The sequence below is a fragment of the Coptis chinensis genome, chromosome 7, assembly GCF_015680905.1.
Source record: "Coptis chinensis isolate HL-2020 chromosome 7, ASM1568090v1, whole genome shotgun sequence".
Taxonomy (NCBI): Eukaryota; Viridiplantae; Streptophyta; class Magnoliopsida; order Ranunculales; family Ranunculaceae; genus Coptis; species Coptis chinensis.
The window spans coordinates 22,299,130-22,306,882 of NC_141462.1; positions in this window are offsets into that span (position 1 = coordinate 22,299,130).

Here is a 7,753-nt window from a genome sequence, read left to right on the forward strand (position 1 = left end):
GTGCCCTCCGTTCCACACTATAGAGCACATGTCCACAAGATAGAATGCCTTACCTCAGCTTGTCCCACAACATCAGAACGTACCAACAACCCAACACCTAGGTCGTCACCAACAGCAGTTACAACCATACATGGAAAGATATCAACTATCGCAATCCTGTAGCTCAGTCAACGCAACAATCAAAGAGTCATTTACTTTGTAACATCAGAGTAATGGCAAATCATCAAGATAGCATACAAGGTGGATCTGCAATCCATAACGGTTCAGACACACATCTACAAATAGAGAGAGATGAACTACGTAAGGCTTGATTCAAGTATGCCCCGAGAAACTTGATACGTAGGCAACTCTTATCCCAAAAAGAGTGCATCCATTCCCTATTCAACAAATCATCAGGTCGTAGTCCCAAAATAACCAACATCTATACAGGCTACATGTAGAATTCGAGCTTATCTAGCCGAGCGCCCGAATATCACTATGCTAAATGACCTGCTCAAGCTTGGCTCGTATATAGCCTCGAGCCAAGAATTTCTCCACTCCCTAATCCATAGTAAAAAATATTGTGAAATATCGCGATAAATATCGAGATGTCAACAAAAACAAAATATATATAAATATCGTGATAAAAGCGTAAAAAAAACGTAAGGGTATAAAACAGTAAAACGGGTTTAAAACGTATAATACGTAAAAGAAACGGTAAAAACTGATGATAAATAATATAATAGATAAGGAGTTTGATTTTTTATAAGAGTGGAAAAAAGAATAGACACATAAAATAAAACTAGCTTTCAAACCCGTCCTACAAACGAGTGCCCTTATATTAAATTATTATAAAAAATATTAGCAACTATGCATAGTTATAAGATATGAAAATTATATTAATCAGCCATTTAAATTTCTTACACCACTCTCTATAAAAAAGAAGCATCAAACCTTGATAAAATTCATTGACTTCTTTTTGTTGTTAGGTTTAATAATGGAAGTTTGATTGAAGTTTTATGAGAATGCCCAATGTGACGAAGATAATATTGAAGCTACTTGAATAGCATGACATTCTTAATCATAAAAAAAAAAATTATGATAAATACTACTTAAAATGCAAAACTATATTTGTCGAGATATTTATTCCCCCTACATATAATACAAACATGTTTTAGGGTTATTAGTTCAATGTATTTGTATCAAATTTCTGATTTTCCATTAATTATTCTTTGAGGTTAGTTCAATATAGTACATTGCATTCAGTTTTCAATTTCTCATTAATTATTCTTTGAGGTTAGTTCAATGCAATTGCATCAAGTTTTCGATTTCCGTTAATTATTATTTGAGGTTAGTTTAGTGCAATTGCATCCACTTTATAATTTCACGTTAGTTATTCATTAAGGTTAATTTAGTACAGTTGCATCCAATTTTCGATGTTCGTTAATTGGTCTTTGAGATTAGTTTAATGCATTTGCATCCAGGTTCCAATCTCCCGTTAATTACTATTTGAGATTAGTTTAATACATCTGTATCCAGTTTTTTATTTTTCATTATTTATATTTTAAGGTTAGTTGAATGCAGTTGCATCCAATTTTTGATTCCCGTTATTTATTTTTTGAGGTTAGTTCAATGCAATTGCATCTAGTTTCCAATTTCTCGTTAATTATTATTTACGGTTAGTTCAATACATTTGCATCCAATTTTCAATTTCATGTTAATTGTTTTTTTATGTCAATTCAATGCATTTGCATCCAATTTCTGATTTCTGGTTAATTATTCTGTGAGATTAATTTAATGCATTTGCATCTAGTTTCGATTTCTCGTTTATTATTTGATAAGATTGCATTTGCCTCTAGTTCCTGATTTTCAATTAATTATTGTTTGAGGTTAGTTCAATGAATTTGCATCCAGTTTTCGATTTTCCGTTAATTATTTCTTGAGGTTAGTTCAATGCATTTGCATCCAATTTATTATTTATGCTTTGAAGTTAGTTCGATATAATTACATCCAATTTCTGATTTCCCATTAACTATTCTTTGAGGTTATTTCAATGCATATTTGCATTTAGTTTCTGATTTCCCACCAATTACTCTATAAGGTTAGTTCAATGCAGTTGCATTCGGTTTTTTATTTTCTGTTAATTATTTTTTGAGTGTAGTTCAATGCATTTACATCCAGTTTCTAGTTTCCCATTAATTATTATTTGAGGTTTTTTTTAATGTATTTACATACCATTTACGATTTCCCATTAAATATTTTTAAGGATTTGCATCCAATTTCTAATTTTCTGTTAGTTATTCTCTGATGTTAGTTTAATGCAATTGCATCCAGTTTTCGATTTCTAGTTAATTATTTTTTGAGTTTAGTTTATTGTATTTGCATAAAGTTTTCGATTTCTTGTTAATTACTCTTTGAGCTTAGTTATGTATTTGAATCCAGTTTTCGATTTCCTTTTAATTATCCAATGTGGTGTGTAATACCAACTTCTACTGATCCATCTGTAGTGTCCTTGCAAACATGACATAAAAATTAAATTATGTTTGATTTACTATGTTCGATCATCAAAGATTATCCAGTTCTCGATTTCCCGTTAATTATTCTTTAAATTATGTATGATTCACTATTTGGAATCTGCAAAGTTTATTTACAAACAGGTGTTGTTATATTAATTATTTTAAAAAATATTTACAAATATGCAGAACTATTATATATTAATATTATATTTATCACTCATTCAAATTTCTTATAACGTGAAAACCTCACTCTCTATTAAAAAAAACTCACATTTGATAAAACTCTTCAACATCATTTTGTTATTTAATAATAGAAGTTTGATTGAAGTTTTGTGAGATTTTCTAATAAGGCGAAGTTCATATATATTGAAGCTACTTGAATAGCAAGGAGTTACCAATCATACGGAAAGAGATAAGATAAACACAATTTTTAATGCAAAACTATACTTATCGAGACATTCTCACAACATATAATCCAACTATGTTTTGAGGTTAGTTCAATGCATTTATATCCAGTTTCTGATTTTCTGTTATTTATATATATTTTGAGGTTAGTTCAATGCAGTTGAATCTAATTTTCGATTCCCGTTATTATTTTTTTAGGTTAGTTCAATGCGGTTGCATCTAGTTTTTGATTTCTCGTTAATTATTCTTTGCAGTTAGTTCAATACAGTTACATCAAACTTATAATTTCCCGTTAATTATTCATTTAGGTTAGTTCAGTGTACAGTTTCATCAATTTTTCAATGTTTTGTTAATTAGTCTTTGAGATTAGTTCATTACATTTGCATCCAGTTTCCGATTTCCAGTTAATAACTCTGTAAGGTTAGTTAAATATATCTGTTTATAGTTTCTGATTATTTATGATTTGAGGTTAGTTCGATGCAATTACATTCGGTTTCTGATTTTCCGTTAACTATTCTTTGAGATTATTTCAATGCATTTGTATTTAATTTCCAATTTCCCACCAATTATTCTATGAGGTTAGTTCAATGCAGTTGCATTTGGTTTTTGATTTTCTATTAATTAGTTTTTGAGCTTAGTTCAATGCGTTTGCATCCAGTTTATGGTTTTTCCATTAATTATTATTTGAGGTTTGTTTGATGTATTTGTATACTGTTTTCGATTTCCCGTTAAATATTTTTCAATAATTTGCATCCAATTTCTAATTTCCCGTTAGTTATTCCCTGACATTAGTTTAATACAATTGCATCCAGTTTCTAATTGCTAGTTAATTACTTTTTGAGTTTAGTTTATTGCATTTGCATAAAGTTTCCGATTTCTCGTTAATTACTCTTTGAGCTCAGTTCTGTATTTGAATCCATTTTCCAATTTCCTTTTCATTATCTAATGTGGTGTGTAATACCAACTTCTACTAATCCATCTATAGTGTCCTTGCAAACATGACATAAAAAATAAATTATGTTTGATTTACTATGTGGGATCATCAAAGATTATCCGATCCAGTTCCCGATTTCTCATTAATTATTATTTAAATTATGCATGGCTCACTATGTGGAATCTTCAAAGATTATCTACTAACGGGTGTTGTTATATTAATTATTCTAAAAAATATTTGCTAATATCCAGAACTATTATATATTAATATTATATTGATCACTCATCCAAATTTTATATAACATGAAAATATCACTCTCCATTAAAAAAAAAAAAAAACTCACCTTTGATAAAATCCTTCAACTTCATTTTGTTGTTTAATAATAGAAGTTTAATTGAAGTTTTGTGAGATTGCCTAATAAGGCGAAGTTCATATATATTGAAGCTACTTGAATAGCAAAGAGTTCCCAATCATACGGAAAGAGATAAGATAAACACCATTTTAAATGCAAAATTTATACTTATCAAGACATTCCCACAACATATAACCCAAATACGTTTTAAGGTTAGTTTACTACATTTGCATCCAGGTTATGATTTTCCATTATTTATATTTTGAGGTTAGTTCAATACAGTTGTATCCAATTTCCGATTCCCGTTACTTATTTTTTAAGGTTAGTTCAATGCAGTTGCATCCAGTTTCGATTTATTGTTAATTATTCTTTGCGGTTAGTTCAATACATTTGCATCCAATTTCCAATTTCTTGTTAATTGTTCTTGAGGTCAGTTCAATGCATTTGTATCTAGTTTCTGATTTTCCGTTAATTATTTTGTGAGATTAGTTTAATGCATTTGCATTCAATTTTTGATTTCTCGTTTATTATTTGATAAGATTGCATTTGCAGCTAGTTTTCGATTTCCCGTTAATTATTATTTGAGGTTAGTTCAATGAATTTGCATCCAGCTTCTGATTTCTCGTTAATTATTTCTTGAGGTTAGTTCAATATATTTGCATCCAGTTTATTTTTTTAGATTAGTTTAGTGCAATTGCATCCGATTTCTGATTTTCTGTTAATTATTTTTAAGATTAGTACTACGTATTTGCATCATGTTTCCAATTTATAATTAATTTTTCTTTGAGGTTTGTTCAATGCAGTTACATCAAGTTTTCGATTTTCCGTTAATTTAATTTTTGAGGGTTAGTTCAATGCATTTGCATTCAGTTTCCGATTTCCCGACAATTATTTTTTTATGTTAGTTTGATGTATTTGCATCCAAGTTTTGATTTCCAATTAATTATTTTTTGAGGTTAGTTTAATGCAGTTGTATCCATATTCCAATTTTCTATTAATTATTTTTTATGATTAGTTTAATACTTGCATTTGCATCCAGTTTCCGATTTTCTGTTAAATATTATTTGAGGTTAGTTCGATGCATGTGCATCCAGTTTTCAGTTCCCCATTAATTGTTTTTTTACATTAGTTTCATTCAGTATTATATATATATATATTAAAATATTTGTCATTATTGCTTTGCCATTATTTTATTTTATTTTTCATAATCGACTTGCCTACGAACGGTGCCGTTATATTAAATTATTATGAAAAATATTTGTAACTATATAGAGCTATGAGATATGAATATTATATTGATCACTCATCTAAATTTTATCCAACATGAAATCCCCACTCTCCAAAAAAAAAAAAACTCATTTGATAAATCTCTTGGACTTATTTTTGTTGTTTAATAATAGAATTTTGATTGAAGTTATGTTAAAATATTCAATGAAACGAAGATGATATTGAAGCTACTTGAAAATCAATGAATTCCCAAACATAAGAAAAGAAATATGATCAACACCATTTTTAATGCAAAACTATACTTGTCGAGACGTCCCCACTACGTATAATACAAATATATTATTTTTTAGATTAGTTCAATGCATTTATATCAAGTTTCCGATTTCCCATTAATTATTCTTTGAGTTAAGTTAAGTATATTTAGTTGCATCCAGTTTAATTATTTTTTTAGGTTAGTTAAATGTATTTGACCCAGTTTCCAATTTTCCGTTAATTATTCTTCGAGGTTAGTTCAGTGTAGTTGCATCCAATTTTAGAATTCCCGTTAACTATTCCTTGAGGTTAATTCAATGCATTTGTATCCAGTTTCTGATTTCCAGTTAAATATTTTTGATATATCATTATTCTTCAAGGTTGGTTCAACATAGTTACATCTAGTATATGATTTCCTGTTAATTATTCTGAGGTTAGTTCAGGGTTTAGGGTAGCGTATGTTAAGTTTTTGTGGGTCATTCGAGCTAAGAATGGGCTAGGTCATGATCTTGCATAATGGGTTCATTTAAATATGCCGTAACATTTTTTGAACAAAGTGTAAGAGTGTTGTTTGGATGTACGAACAACGTATCCAGCAAAAAAAATATATGAACAACGTGAAAAGCCCAAAATGTTCTAATAATGTATGTATTGTACGAAAGGCCACACTTTGGCCCATAGTCCATGAATTTGTTGGACTTTTATGATGGCGTAGTTGTCTAAACATCGAGTTATCCATAAAGTCATTTGGGCCTCATTGTTTATTTTTTTTAAAAAGCCCAACACGTACTCTTGTCTGTTCAGTGTTGACACTTTTTTTTTTTTTTTTTGGTTGGCAAGCCTGTTTTAAATGAGATCAGTAACTCTTTGATGGGTTCGAGCCCTAGACCTCTAGTATCATCACCCAAAGGTTTTACCGACTTTGCTAGTCGGCACCTGCAATGTTGACACATATTATGAAGTAGATAAAGTTCAGTTGACTTGAGAAATGTTATGTTTTCTTTTCTTTGTGCCTCTTTGGTCCTCTCTATCACCTGTACCTACTACATCAACTTTATCCAGTTTTTTGTCCAAGACTCATGTGAAAACCAATACTCCTGAGCACCAAACAATTGCAATTGCTTGCAGAAAGTAAGAATTTTTTCACCTGCAAGTCGTTCGTGCTTATCCCCTATCTTCGTCATTAGTTACTAAACAATAAACAGGCACAAACAATTTATAATTGACAACTTTTGTCCCCACTTTTTGTGGATTGTAAAGTTAATAACTGATGGTACATGATGGTACATATTGGCTGATAGGCACACATAACTGTGTCTATTACATAACCATTTGTTCTTGCAAAATTTCAGTATAATATTCGACCATTATTTCAAATATGAATGTGCTTACAAACTAATCATCACTAATCATATAACAACTGTAGATGCCATGTCATTCTTCACATCAAGCCAAGCCATCTGAGAAGTGGCATTACTTCTTTGACCTACTTCTCTGCTTCTCTGTCAATCCTTCCCCACCAACAATACATATTTGTCTTGTAAGTGCAAGTCATGCGTGATTGTATTGACTCTGATGTTTGTTTTCCAATCTTCATTGCAGCTGCATGAGAACATAATGGTAGGTAAAATGGACAAATGGATCAGTGCTTTTTATCGGTGAATTGTACATATGCATATATGATATGCTTTAGTTGAAAGAAATAAAGGGAGATGTATATATATATAGCTTTCTTACCATTCTTGTAAAAATAAACCATTTTACATTCAAACTAAATAGCCATAACTGGAGATATGCAAATATGCAATTAGACAAAAATAACGAAAATAACACCTTAGTTCAAATTATATAAACAGGAAGTGCCATATATCAACTCAACCAATATGGTGGCTTGAGGGGTAATTTTACGTAAGCAGGAAAACTACTTTAGAAAAAGGTGCTTCATAACCATAATAGTAGAATGCAAGGAAATGAAACGAATGAACACCTAAGATATCTTGATCAGGCAAAATGAATGTTTAGTACGTGCAAAAACAACACCGACCGATACTCTAAAAGCACCAAGCTTATTATTAGATAGGCAGATAG